The following is a 15539-nucleotide window of genomic DNA, read 5'->3' on the forward strand; positions in this document are numbered from 1 at the left end:
TGTGTGTGGTTGGTTGTGTATGTGTGTGTTTGTGTGTGTATGTGTGTATGTGTGTATGTGTGTGTGTGTGTATGTGTGTGTGTGTGTGTGTGTGTGTGTGTGTGTGTGTGTGTGTGTGTGTGTGTGTGTGTGTGTGTGTGTGTGTGTGTGTGTGTGTGTGTGTGTGTGTGTGTGTGTGTGTGTGTGTGTGTGTGTGTGTGTGTGTGTGTGTGTGTGTGTGTGTGTGTGTGTGTGTGTGTGTGTGTGTGTGTGTGTGTGTGTGTGTGTGTGTGTGTGTGTGTGTGTGTGTGTGTGGTTGGTTGTGTGTGTGTGTGTGTGTGTGTGTGTGGTTGGTTGTGTGTGTGTGTGTGTGTGTGTGTGGTTGGTTGGTTGTGTGTGTGTGTGTGTGTGTGTGTGTGTGTGTGTGTGTGTGTGTGTGTGTGTGTGTGTGTGTGTGTGTGTGTGTGTGTGTGTGTGTGTGTGTGTGTGTGTGTGTGTGTGTGTGTGTGTGTGTGTGTGTGTGTGTGTGTGTGTGTGTCCCCTCTACATTAACACAGTATTTGTATTGGTCTTGCTACATTGTTGCAGCATGTTGTCAGGGCACACTGACTAGACCCTAGCTGTTGTAATGTAATCATGATGCGTGTTGGGACACGCTGTCTGGGAGTCAACCCCACAACAATGACACCTGCCTCCACAGCCACACGGACACCTGCCTCCACAGCCACCTGCCTCCACAGCCACACGGACACCTGCCTCCACAGCCACACGGACACCTGCCTCCACAGCCACACGGACACCTGCCTCCACAGCCACACGGACACCTGCCTCCACAGCCACACGGACACCTGCCTCCACAGCCACCTGCCTCCACAGCCACACGGACACCTGCCTCCACAGCCACATGGACACCTGCCTCCACAGCCACACGGACACCTGCCTCCACAGCCACCTGCCTCCACAGCCACACTGACACCTGCCTCCACAGCCACCTGCCTCCACAGCCACACGGACACCTGCCTCCACAGCCACACTGACACCTGCCTCCACAGCCACACTGACACCTGCCTCCACAGCCACCTGCCTCCACAGCCACACTGACACCTGCCTCCACAGCCACACTGACACCTGCCTCCACAGCCACACTGACACCTGCCTCCACAGCCACACTGACACCTGCCTCCACAGCTACACGGACACCTGCCTCCACAGCCACACGGACACCTGCCTCCACAGCCACACTGACACCTGCCTCCACAGCCACACTGACACCTGCCTCCACAGCCACACTGACACCTGCCTCCACAGCCACCTGCCTCCACAGCCACACTGACACCTGCCTCCACAGCCACCTGCCTCCACAGCCACACAGCCACCTGCCTCCACAGCCACACTGACACCTGCCTCCACAGCCACCTGCCTCCACAGCCACACTGACACCTGCCTCCACAGCCACACTGACACCTGCCTCCACAGCCACCTGCCTCCACAGCCACACAGCCACCTGCCTCCACAGCCACACTGACACCTGCCTCCACAGCCACACTGACACCTGCCTCCACAGCCACACTGACACCTGCCTCCACAGCCACACTGACACCTGCCTCCACAGCCACACTGACACCTGCCTCCACAGCCACACTGACACCTGCCTCCACAGCCACACAGCCACCTGCCTCCACAGCCACACTGACACCTGCCTCCACAGCCACACTGACACCTGCCTCCACAGCCACACAGCCACCTGCCTCCACAGCCCCACTGACACCTGCCTCCACAGCCACACTGACACCTGCCTCCACAGCCACCTGCCTCCACAGCCACACTGACACCTGCCTCCACAGACACACAGCCACCTGCCTCCACAGCCACACTGACACCTGCCTCCACAGCCACCTGCCTCCACAGCCACACGGACACCTGCCTCCACAGCCACACTGACACCTGCCTCCACAGCCACACTGACACCTGCCTCCACAGCCACACTGACACCTGCCTCCACAGCCACCTGCCTCCACAGCCACACAGCCACCTGCCTCCACAGCCACACTGACACCTGCCTCCACAGCCACACTGACACCTGCCTCCACAGCCACACTGACACCTGCCTCCACAGCCACACTGACACCTGCCTCCACAGCCACACAGCCGCCTGCCTCCACAGCCACACTGACACCTGCCTCCACAGCCACACTGACACCTGCCTCCACAGCCACACAGCCACCTGCCTCCACAGCCACACTGACACCTGCCTCCACAGCCACACTGACACCTGCCTCCACAGCCACCTGCCTCCACAGCCACACGGACACCTGCCTCCACAGCCACACGGACACACTTAGGTTGGAGTCATTAAAACTAGTTTACCTCCACTTAGGTTGGAGTCATTAAAACTAGTTTACCTACACTTAGGTTGGAGTCATTAAAACTAGTTTACATACACTGAGGTTGGAGTCATTAAAACTAGTTTACATACACTGAGGTTGGAGTCATTAAAACTAGTTTACATACACTGAGGTTGGAGTCATTAAAACTAGTTTACATACACTGAGGTTGGAGTCATTAAAACTAGTTTACATACACTGAGGTTGGAGTCATTAAAACTAGTTTACATACACTGAGGTTGGAGTCATTAAAACTAGTTTACCTACACTTAGGTTGGAGTCATTAAAACTAGTTTACATACACTGAGGTTGGAGTCATTAAAACTAGTTTACCTACACTTAGGTTGGAGTCATTAAAACTAGTTTACCTACACTTAGGTTGGAGTCATTAAAACTCCTTTTTCAACCACTCCACAAGTTTCTTGTTAATAAACTATAGTTTTGGCAAGTCGGTTAGGACATCTGCTTTGTGCATGACACAAGTAATTTTTTCCAACAATTGTTTACAGACAGATTATTTCACTTATAATTCACTGTATCATAATTCCAGTGGGTCAGAAGTTTACATACACTAAGTTGACTGTGCCTTAAACAGCTTGGAAAAGTCCAGAAATTATGTCATGACATTAGAAGCTTCTGATAGGCTAGTTGACATCATTTGAGTCAATTGGAGGTGTACCTATGGATGTATTTCAAGGCCTACCTTCAAAATCAGTGCATCTTTGCTTGACATCATGGGAAAATTGAAAGAAATCAGCCAAGACCTCCACAAGTCTGGTTCATCCTTGGGAGCAATTTCCAAATGCCTGAAGGTACCACGTTCATCTGTATAAACAATAGTACGCAAGTATAAACACCATGTGACCACGCAGCCGTCATACCGCTCAGGAAGGAGATTCGTTCTGTCTCCCAGAGATGAACGTACTTTGGTGCGAAATGTGAAAATCAATCCCAGAACATCAAGGACCTTGTGAAGATGCTGGAGGAAACAGGTACTGAAGTATCTATATCCACAGTAAAACAAGTCTTATATCGACATAACCTGAAAGGCCGCTCAGCAAGGAAGAAGCCACTGCTCCAAAGCCGCCATGAAAAAGCCAGACTACAGTTTGCAACTGCACATGGGGACAAAGATTGTACTTTTTGGAGAAATGTCCTCTGGTCTGATGACACAAAAATAGAACTGTTTGGCCATAATGACCATTGTTGTGTTTGGAGGAAAAAGGGGGAGGCTTGCAAGCCAAAGAACACCATCCCAACTGTAAAGCACGGGGGTAGAAGCATCATGTTGTAAGGGATGCTTTGCTGCAGGAGGGACTGGTACACTTCACAAAATAGATGGCATCATGAGGAATGAAAATTATGTGGATATATTGAAGCAACGTCTTAAGACATCAGTCAGGAAGTTTAAGCTTGGTTGGAAATTGGTCTTCCAAATGGACAATGACCCCAAGCATACTTCCAAAGTTGTGGCAAAACAGCTTAAGGACAACAAAGTCAAGGTATTGGAGTGGCCATCACAAAGCCCTGACTTCAATCCTATAGAAAATTTGCGGGCAGAACTGAAAAAGTGTGTGTGAGCAGAGAGGCCTACAAACCTGACTCAGTTACACCAGCTCTGTCAGGAGGAATGGGACAAAATTCACCCAACTTATTATTGGTAGCTTGTTTAAGAATATCTGAAACGTTTGACCCAAGTTAAACGATTTAAAGGCAATGCTACCAAATACTATTTGAGTGTATGTAAACTTCTGACCCACTGGTAATGTGATGAAATAAATAAAAGCTGAAATAAATCATTCTCTCAACTATTATTCTGACATTTCACACTCTTAAAATTATCCTAAATGACCTAAGACAGAGAATTTTGACTAGGATTAAATGTCAGGAATTGTGAAAAACTGAGTTTAAATGTATTTGGCTAAGGTGTTTGTAAACGTCCGATTTCAACTATATATATCAATGACTTGGCGAGGGCACTAGAACAGTCTGCAGCACCCGGCCTCATCCTATTAGAATCTGAAGTCAAATGTCTGCTGATGATCTGGTGCTTCTGTCCCCAACCAGGGAAAGCCTACAGCAGCACCTAGATCTCCTGCACAGATTCTGTCAGACCTGGGCCCTGACAGTAAATCTCAGTAGGACAAAAATAATGGTGTTCCAAAAAAGGTCCAGTCACCAGGACGACAAATACAAATTCCATCTAGACAAAGTTGCCCTAGAACACATGAAAAACTATACAAACCTCGGCCTCAACATCAGCATCACAGGTAACTTCCACAAAGCTGTGAACGAGCTGAGAGACAAGGCAAGAAGGGTCTTCTACACCATCAAAAGGAACATAAAATTCCATGTACCAATTATGATCTGGTTAAAAACACTTGAATCAGTCATAGAACCTATTATCCTTTAAGGTTGTGAAGTCTGGGGTCCGCTCACCAACCAAGAATTCACAAAATGGGACAGACACTAAATTGAGACTCTGCATATTGAATTCTGCAAAAACGTCCCCTTGTGTACAACACCAAATAATGCATGCAGAGCAGAATTAGGCCGATACCCACTAATTAACAAAATCCAGAAAAGAGCTGTTCATTTCTACAACCACCTAATAGGAAGCAATTCCCAAAACTTCCATAACAAAGCCATCACCTACAGAGAGTTGAACCTGGAGAAGAGTCCTGTAAGCACGCTGGTCCTGGGGCTCTGTTCACAAACACAAACACACCCTACAGAGCCCCAGGACAACAGCACAATTAGACCCAACCAAATCATGAGAAAACAAAAAGATAAATACTTAACACATCGAAAAGAATTAACAAAAAAACTGAGCAAACTAGAATGTTATTTGGCCCTAAACAGAGAGTTCACCGTGGCAGAATACCTGACCACTGTGACTGACCCAAACTTAAGGAAAGCTATGTACAGAGTCAGGGAGCAGAGCCCTGCAATTGAGAGAGGCTGCCGTAGGCAGAACTGGCTCTCAAGAGAAGACAGGCTATGTGCTCACTGCCCAAAAAATGAGGTGGAAACTGAGCTGCACTTCCTAACCTCCTGCCAAGTGTATGACCATATTAGAGACACATATTTCTCTCAGATTACACAGACCCACAAAAAAAATAAAAAACAAACCCAATTTTGATAAAATTCACATATTTATTGGGTGAAATACCACAGTGTGCCATCACAGCAGCAATATTTGTGACCTGTTGACACAAGAAACCAATGAAGAACAAACACCATTGTAAATACAACCCATATTTATGTTTATTTATTTTCCCTTTTGTACTTTAACTATTTGCACATCGTTACAACACTGTATATAGACATATGACATTCACAAGGTCTTCATTCCTTTGGAGCTTCTGTGAGTGTAATGTTTACTGGGAGTGTAATGTGAGTGTAATGTTTACTGGGAGTGTAATGTGAGTGTAATGTTTACTGGGAGTGTAATGTGAGTGTAATGTTTACTGGGAGTGTAATGTGAGTGTAATGTTTACTAGGAGTGTAATGTGAGTGTAATGTTTACTGGGAGTGTAATGTGAGTGTAATGTTTACTAGGAGTGTAATGTGAGTGTAATGTTTACTGGGAGTGTAATGTGAGTGTAATGTTTACTGGGAGTGTAATGTGAGTGTAATGTTTACTGGGAGTGTAATGTGAGTGTAATGTTTACTGGGAGTGTAATGTGAGTGTAATGTTTACTGGGAGTGTAATTGTCATGTTTTGTCATTGATTATCATGTCTTGTCCCTGTGCTTCCCCTTCTATTCGTTTCGTAGTTAGTTGTTTTAAAGTGGGGCAGTAGTTAGTTGTTTTAAAGTGGGGCCGTAGTTAGTTGTTTTAAAGCGGGGCAGTAGTTAGTTGTTTTAAAGTGGGGCCGTAGGTTTAAAGTGGGGCAGTAGTTAGTTGTTTTAAAGTGGGACAGTAGTTAGTTGTTTTAAAGTGGGGCAGTAGTTAGTTGTTTTAAAGTGGGGCAGTAGTTAGTTGTTTTAAAGCGGGGCAGTAGTTAGTTGTTTTAAAGTGGGACAGTAGGTTTAAAGTGGGGCAGTAGTTAGTTGTTTTAAAGTGGGGCAGTAGTTAGTTGTTTTAAAGTGGGACAGTAGGTTTAAAGTGGGGCAGTAGTTAGTTGTTTTAAAGTGGGGCAGTAGTTAGTTGGTTTAAAGTGGGGCAGTAGTTAGTTGTTTTAAAGTGGGGCCGTAGGTTTAAAGTGGGGCAGTAGTTAGTTGTTTTAAAGTGGGGCCGTCCTCCTCTTGTCTTGTTATTCCAGTTGTGTTATCTCCAGTCAGTTCCCTGTGTTTGTTTTTGTCTTTTTCCTTTGACTGACTGACGTACTGCAGTTGAATGGCAGGTTTTTCTCCTAACCCTCACCTGTCACATATCTCAAACAGGGAAAAGGAGAGGGAGTGAGGGGGAAGGGGGGAGGAAGAAAGAAGGAGGGGGAGAGAGAGGGAAGGAGGGGGAGAGAGGGGAGAGTGGAGAAGGAGGAGAGAGAGAGGGAAGGAGGGGGAGAGAGAGGGAAGGAGGGGGAGAGAGGGGAGAGTGGAGAAGGAGGAGAGAGAGAGGGAAGGAGGGGAGAGAGAGGGAAGGAGGGGGAGAGAGAGGGAAGGAGGGGGGAGAGGGGAGAGTGGAGAAGGAGGAGAGAGAGAGGGAAGGAGGGGGAGAGAGAGGGAAGGAGGGGAGAGAGAGAGGGAAGGAGGGGGAGAGAGGGGAGAGTGGAGAAGGAGGAGAGAGAGAGGGAAGGAGGGGAGAGAGAGGGAAGGAGGGGGAGAGAGGGAGAGTGGAGAAGGAGGAGAGAGAGAGGGAAGGAGGGGAGAGAGAGGGAAGGAGGGGAGAGAGAGGGAAGGAGGGGGAGAGAGGGAGAGTGGAGAAGGAGGAGAGAGAGAGGGAAGGAGGGGGAGAGAGAGGGAAGGAGGGGGAGAGAAGGGAGAGTGGAGAAGGAGGAGAGAGAGAGGGAATGAGGAGACGAGAGGAGGAGAGAGAGGGAAGGTGTGGGAAGGAGGGGAGAAAGACGGAAGGAGAGGGAGAGAGGGGGGAGGAGGGGAGAGAGAGGAAAGGAGGGGAGAGAGAGGAAAAAACAAAAACCATGAAGGATAAGTACACACAGAAAGAGAACTAGTTAATGACTACCTGTTGGTGGTTGTAGATTGAAACTTGTCAGAGCAGCACAGACTTCCTATTGAGTAGTGATGAGGGATCATGAGAAGGTAGACATGTTTTGGTAAAGATGATGTAGCCTGGACAGGACAGGGGGGAAGACAATGTAGTTCTGACTAGCTGTGAGTAGTGAGAGAGAGGGGGGGACAGAGAGAGAGAGAGGGGGGAGGTTGTTATTTCAGAGTAGCTGTTGTTGTCCTTAACAATGTGTCTGTCTCCTGCTGTGACTCTGTGAGGGAGTCACTGTGCCCACAGTCAGCCCCAAGCTGAGAAAGCACCAGTAAACGGGATTGCACTGCTGGCAGGATGTGATTGTGTGTGTGTGTTCTGTCATCGCCTATCCTCAAACACCTCAAAGTTACGAGAAGAAGTAGCGTTTCTGGTTTCTCCAGGACAGTTCACTGTATATTGTGAAATGAGAAAACAGGAGTGTGTGTGTGTCTGTGTGTGTGTTTGTGTGTGTGCTTGCCTGTGTGTGTCTGTGTGTGTGTCTGTGTGTGTCTGTGTGTGTGTGTTTGTGTTTGTGTGTGTGCTTGCCTGTGTGTGTCTGTGTGTGTGTGCGTGTGTGTGTGTGTGTGTGTTTGTGTGTGTGTGTGTCTGTGTGTGTGTGCGTGTGTGTGTGTTTGTGTGTGTGTGTGTCTGTGTGTGTGTGTGTGTGTGTGTGTGTGTGTGTGTGTGTGTGTGTGTGTGTGTGTGTGTGTGTGTGTGTGTGTGTGTGTGTGTGTGTGTGTGTGTGTGTGTGTGTGTGTGTGTGTGTTTGTGTGTGTGCTTGCCTGTGTGTGTCTGTGTGTGTGTGTGTGCTTGCGTGTGTGTGTCTGTGTGTGTGTGTGTGTGTTTGCCTGTGTGTGTGTGTGTGTGTGTGTGTGTGTGTGTGTGTGTGTGTGTGTGTGTGTGTGTGTGTGTGTGTGTGTGTGTGTGTGTGTGTGTGTGTGTGTGTGTGTGTGTGTGTGTGTGTGTGTGTGTGTGTGTGTTTGTGCCTGTGTCTGTGTGTGTGTTTGTGTGTGTGCTTGCCTGTGTGTGTCTGTGTGTGTGTCTGTGTGTGTCTGTGTGTGTGTCTGTGTGTGTCTGTGTGTGTGTGTTTGTGTTTGTGTGTGTGCTTGCCTGTGTGTGTCTGTGTGTGTGTGCATGTGTGTGTGTGTGTTTGTGTGTGTGTGTGTGTGTGTGTGTCTGTGTGTGTGCGTGTGTGTGTGTTTGTGTGTGTGTGTCTGTGTGTGTGTGTGTGTGTGTGTGTGTGTGTGTGTGTGTGTGTGTGTGTGTGTGTGTTTGTGTGTGTGCTTGCCTGTGTGTGTCTGTGTGTGTGTGTGTGCTTGCCTGTGTGTGTCTGTGTGTGTGTGTGTGTGTTTGCCTGTGTGTGTGTGTGTGTGTGTGTGTGTGTGTGTGTGTGTGTGTGTGTGTGTGTGTGTGTGTGTGTGTGTGTGTGTGTGTGTGTGTGTGTGTGTGTGTGTGTGTGTGTGTGTGTGTGTGTGTGTGTGTGTGTGTGTGTGTGCGTGAGAAAGAAGGACTTGAATCCCAGTCCAATAATAATCAGATTGTCTTCTGTTTGTTCAGCTCCAGAGCCTTCACAAAGTATTCACACCCCGGCACTTATTCCACATTGTGTTACAGCCTGAATTTAAAATGGATTCACATGTTTTATGTCACTGGCCTCGACACAATACCCAATCATGTCAGCATAGAATAATGTATTTTGAAATGAGTAATACAAATGAATAACAAACGAAAAGCTGAAATGTCTTGAGTCAATAAGTATTCAACCCCTTTGTTATGGCCTAAATAAGTCACATAATACAATGGCTTGTGAAAGTGTTCACCCCCTGTATCACCGCCTGGTACGGCAACTGCTCCGCCCACAACCGTAAGGCTCTCCAGAGGGTAGTGAGGTCTGCACAACGCATCACCGGGGGAAAACTACCTGCCCTCCAGGACACCTACACCACCCGATGTTACAGGAAGGCCATAAAGATCATGAAGGACATCAACCACCCGAGCCACTGCCTGTTCACCCCGCTATCATCCAGAAGGTGAGGTCAGTACAGGTGCATCAAAGCTGGGACCAAGAGACTGAAAAACAGCATCTATCTCAAGGCCATCAGACTGTTAAACAGCCACCACTAACACTGAGTGGCTGCTGCCAACACACTGACTCAACTCCAGCCACTTTAATAATGTAAATTGATGTAAATTGATGTAAAATATATCCCTAGCCACTTTAAACAATGCTACCTAATATAATGTTTACATACCCTACATTATTCATCTCATATGTATATGTATATACTGTACTCTATATCATCTACTGCATCTTTATGTAATACATGTATCACTAGCCACTTTAACTATGCCACTTTGTTTACATACTCATCTCATATGTATATACTGCACTCAATACCATCTACTGCATCTTGCCTATGCCGTTCTGTACCATCAAATTCTTTATCCCTTTACACTTGTGTGTATAAGGTAGTAGTTGTGGAATTGTTAGTTAGATTACTCGTTGGTGATTACTGCATTGTCGGAACTAGAAGCACAAGCATTTCGCTACACTCGCATTAACATCTGCTAACCATGTGTATGTGACAAAGAAATTTGACTTGATTTGATTTTGATCTACTCTACTTTGATCTACTGTACTGTACTGTACTGTACTGTACTGTACTGTACTGTACTGTACTGTACTGTACTGTACTGTACTGTACTGTACTGTACTCTAATCTATTCTACTGTCCTCTACTCTAATTTATTCTACTCTACTCTACTCTACTCTACTCTACTCTACTCTACTCTACTCTACTCTACTCTACTCTACTCTACTCTACTCTACTCTACCCTACTGTACTCTACTCTACTCTACTCTACTCTACTGTACCCTACTCTACTATACTCTACTCTACTCTACTCTACTCTACTCTACTCTACTCTACTCTACTCTACTCTACTCTACTGTACTGTACTGTACTGCACTATACTGTACTGTACTCTACTCTACTCTACTCTACTCTACTCTACTCTACTCTACTCTACTCTACTCTACTCTACTCTACTGTACTCTACTCTACTCTACTCTACTCTACTATATTATACTCTACTCTACTGTACTGTACTCTACTCTACTCTACTCTACTCTACTCTACTCTACTCTACTCTACTCTACTCTACTCTACTGTATCCTACTCTACTCTACTCTACTCTACTCTACTCTACTCTACTCTACTCTACTGTACTGTACTGTACTGTACTGTACTGTACTGTACTGTACTGTACTGTACTGTACTGTACTCTACTCTACTCTACTCTACTCTACTCTACTCTACTCTACTCTAACCCCCCAGGTTGATGAACAACAACAGGTGTATTGCTGTAGGCTCAGCCCTGTAACACCTAACAGTGCTTTATCTCCAGAGTAAGTCCATAGTTTCATTAAGTCTTATCTCTGACAGATAGACTGGAATCCTCAAGCATGTCAATAACTCTGTGGTTTGTGGCTCTCAGAAGATAGAAGGTAGTTTGTGCGTGCTTTCGTGTGTACGTGCATGTGTGTGTGTTCTGGAATGCACTCATAAGATAGAGCAAGACTGATATCACAGGGAGGGATGGAGGGAGGGAGGGAGGGAGGGAGGGAGGGAGGGAGGGAAGGAGGGAGGGGAGGGAGGGAGGGAGGGAGGGAGGGAAGGAAGGAGGGAGGGAGGGAGGGGGCAGACAAACAGACAGACAGGCAGACAGACAGGGTGGGAGGAGGGCAGACAAACAGACAGACAGGCAGACAGACAGGGAGGGAGGAGGGCAGACAAACAGACAGGCAGACGGACAGACAGACACAGACAGACAGACAGACAGACAGACAGACAGACAGACAGACAGACAGACAGACAGACAGACAGACAGACGGACGGACGGACGGACGGACGGACGGACGGACGGACAGACAGACAGACGAGGAGGGGGGGGCACCTGTCAACAACCTCAGCCCTCCTCCATGACCTCACAGCCTGTCAGTCCGTCTGTAAGAAACAGCTGGCCAGAATGCAGCTACCATCATTTATCACATTCCTCTAGATAAACAAGAACACTCTCAGTCTGTCTATCTACACTGAACAAAAATATAAGCGCAACATGTAAAGTGTTGGTCCCGTGTTTCACGAGCTGAAATCAAATATGCCAGAAATTTGCCAAATGCAAAGAAAAAGTATTTCTCTTACATTTTTTGCACAAATTTGTTTACACCCCTGTTAATGCACATGTCTCCTTTGCCAAGATTATCCATGCGCCTGACAGGTGTGGCATATCAAGAAGCTGATTAAACAGCATGATCGTTACACAGGTGCACCTTGTGCTTGGGACAATGAAAGGCCACTCTAAAATGTGCACAAATGTCTTACGTTTTGAGGGAGCGTGCAATTGGCATGCTGACTGCAGGAATGTCCACCAGAGCTTTTACCAGATAAATAAATGTTCATTTCTCTACCATAAACCGCCTCCATGTGTGGTGGCGCTGCGTGAGGCAAATGGTGGTCACACCAGATACTGACTGGTTTTCTGATCCACGCCCCCAACTTTTGTTTTTTAAAGGTATCTGTGACCAACAGATGCATATCTGTATTCCCAGTCATGTGACATCCATAGATTAGGGCCTAATGAATGTATTTATTTTTGACTGATTTCCTTATATGAACTGTAACTCAGTAAAGTCTTTGAAATTGTTGCAAGTTCTGTTTACATTTTTGTTCTGTGTAATACCCTTTCACACTACTGAGCTGAGCCGAGCCGGTCTGTGCTGACCTGAGTTGAGCTGAGCCGAGCCGAGCCGGTCTATGCTGACCTGAGTTGAGCCGAGCCGAGTCGGTCTGTGCTGACCTGAGTTCAGCTGAGCCGAGCCATTCTGTGCTGACCTGAGCTGAGCTGAGCCGAACCGGTCTGTGCTGACCTGAGTTGAGTTGAGCTGAGCCGAGCCGAGCCGAGCCGGTATATGCTGACCTGAGTTGAGCTGAGCCGAGCCGGTCTGTGCTGACCTGAGTTGAGCCGAGCCGGTCTGTGCTGACCTGAGTTGAGCCGAGCCGGTCTGTGCTGACCTGAGCTGAGCCGGTCTGTGCTGACCTGAGTTGAGCCGAGCCGGTCTGTGCTGACCTGAGTTGAGCCGAGCCGGTCTGTGCTGACCTGAGTTGAGCCGATCTGGTCTGTGCTGACCTGAGTTGAGCCGATCTGGTCTGTGCTGACCTGAGTTGAGCTGAGCCGGTCTGTGCTGACCTGAGTTGAGCCGATCTGGTCTGTGCTGACCTGAGTTGAGCTGAGCCGGTCTGTGCTGACCTGAGTTGAGCTGAGCCGGTCTGTGCTGACCTGAGTTGAGCCGATCTGGTCTGTGCTGACCTGAGTTGAGTGAGTTGAGTGCCTTTTCCATTGTAATGACTGGACTGAGGGACCTGATCCTAGAATCTGTTTAGCCTTTTCCATTGTAATGACTGGACTGGGGGACCTGATCCTAGATCAGTTTAGCCTTTCCATTGTAATGACTGGACTGGGGGACCTGATCCTAGATCAGTTGTGCCTTTTCCATTGTAATGACTGGACTGGGGGACCTGATCCTAGATCAGTTGTGCCTTTTCCATTGTAATGACTTGACTGAGGGACCTGATCCTAGAATCTGTTTAGCCTTTTCCATTGTAATGACTGGACTGGGGGACCTGATCCTAGATCAGTTTAGCCTTTTCCATTGTAATGACTGGACTGGGGGACCTGATCCTAGATCAGTTTAGCCTTTTCCATTGTAATGACTGGACTGGGGGACCTGATCCTAGATCAGTTGTGCCTTTTCCATTGTAATGACTGGACTGGGGGACCTGATCCTAGATCAGTTGTGCCTTTTCCATTGTAATGACTTGACTGAGGGACCTGATCCTAGAATCTGTTTAGCCTTTTCCATTGTAATGACTGGACTGGGGGACCTGATCCTAGATCAGTTTAGCCTTTTCCATTGTAATGACTGGACTGGGGGACCTGATCCTAGATCAGTTTAGCCTTTTCCATTGTAATGACTGGACTGGGGGACCTGATCCTAGATCAGTTGTGCCTTTTCCATTGTAATGACTTGACTGAGGGACCTGATCCTAGAATCTGTTTAGCCTTTTCCATTGTAATGACTGGACTGGGGACCTGATCCTAGATCAGTTTAGCCTTTTCCATTGTAATGACTGGACTGGGGACCTGATCCTAGATCAGTTGTGCCTTTTCCATTGTAATGACTGGACTGGGGGACCTGATCCTAGATCAGTTGTGCCTTTTCCATTGTAATGACTTGACTGAGGGACCTGATCCTAGAATCTGTTTAGCCTTTTCCATTGTAATGACTGGACTGGGGGACCTGATCCTAGATCAGTTTAGCCTTTTCCATTGTAATGACTGGACTGGGGGACCTGATCCTAGATCAGTTGTGCCTTTTCCATTGTAATGACTGGACTGGGGGACCTGATCCTAGATCAGTTGTGCCTTTTCCATTGTAATGACTTGACTGAGGGACCTGATCCTAGAATCTGTTTAGCCTTTTCCATTGTAATGACTGGACTGGGGGCCTGATCCTAGATCAGTTGTGCCTTTTCCACCGTAATGACTGGACTGGGGGACCTGATCCTAGATCAGCATTCCTAATCTGATGCTGTATAAGCTCAAAGGGTATATGTGTAGGTGCCAGGCATCTCTAATGAAAGGTATTATATCCCTCCTGACACCTTGTACAGATCAGTCATATCATGTGATGACAACATGGCAAAGTTACGCTGCTCAGACAGAATTCTAACTACACACACAACTACACACACACACACACACCCACACACACACACACACACACACACACACACACACACACACACACACACACACACACACACACACACACACACACACACACACACACACACACACACACACACACACACACACACACACACACACACACACACACACACACACACACACACACTGGTCAATGTCAAGGAGTGGAATGTTAGCTAAAGAGACTGGTACTCAGCCCAGCAGTGGGCCTTGCTCTATGGTTTATATCTGAGGCAGTAAGGCATTCACTCAGCCCAGCAGTGGGCCTTGCTCTATGGTTTATATCTGAGGCAGTAAGGCATTCACTCAGCCCAGCAGTGGGACTTGCTCTATGGTTTATATCTGAGGCAGTAAGGCATTCACTCAGCCCAGCAGTGGGCCTTGCTCTATGGTTTATATCTGAGGCAGTAAGACATTCACTCAGCCCAGCAGTGGGCCTTGCTCTATGGTTTATATCTGAGGCAGTAAGACATTCACTCAGCCCAACAGTGGGCCTTGCTCTATGGTTTATATCTGAGGCAGTAAGACATTCACTCAGCCCAGCAGTGGGCCTTGCTCTATGGTTTATATCTGAGGCAGTAAGGCATTCACTCAGCCCAGCAGTGGGCCTTGCTCTATGGTTTATATCTGAGGCAGTAAGGCATTCACTCAGCCCAACAGTGGGCCTTGCTCTATGGTTTATATCTGAGGCAGTAAGGCATTCCCTCAGCCCAGCAGTGGGCCTTGCTCTATGGTTTATATCTGAGGCAGTAAGGCATTCCCTCAGCCCAGCAGTGGGCCTTGCTCTATGGTTTATATCTGAGGCAGTAAGGCATTCACTCAGCCCAGCAGTGGGCCTTGCTCTATGGTTTATATCTGAGGCAGTAAGGCATTCCCTCAGCCCAGCAGTGGGCCTTGCTCTATGGTTTATATCTGAGGCAGTAAGGCATTCCCTCAGCCCAGCAGTGGGCCTTGCTCTATGGTTTATATCTGAGGCAGTAAGGCATTCCCTCAGCCCAGCAGTGGGCCTTGCTCTATGGTTTATATCTGAGGCAGTAAGGCATTCACTCAGCCCAACAGTGGGCCTTGCTCTATGGTTTATATCTGAGGCAGTAAGGCATTCCCTCAGCCCAGCAGTGGGCCTTGCTCTATGGTTTATATCTGAGGCAGTAAGGCATTCCCTCAGCCCAGCAGTGGGCCTTGCTCTATGGTTTATATCTG

The sequence above is a fragment of the Oncorhynchus gorbuscha genome, unplaced genomic scaffold (genome assembly GCF_021184085.1).
Source record: "Oncorhynchus gorbuscha isolate QuinsamMale2020 ecotype Even-year unplaced genomic scaffold, OgorEven_v1.0 Un_scaffold_454, whole genome shotgun sequence".
Classification (NCBI taxonomy): Eukaryota; Metazoa; Chordata; class Actinopteri; order Salmoniformes; family Salmonidae; genus Oncorhynchus; species Oncorhynchus gorbuscha.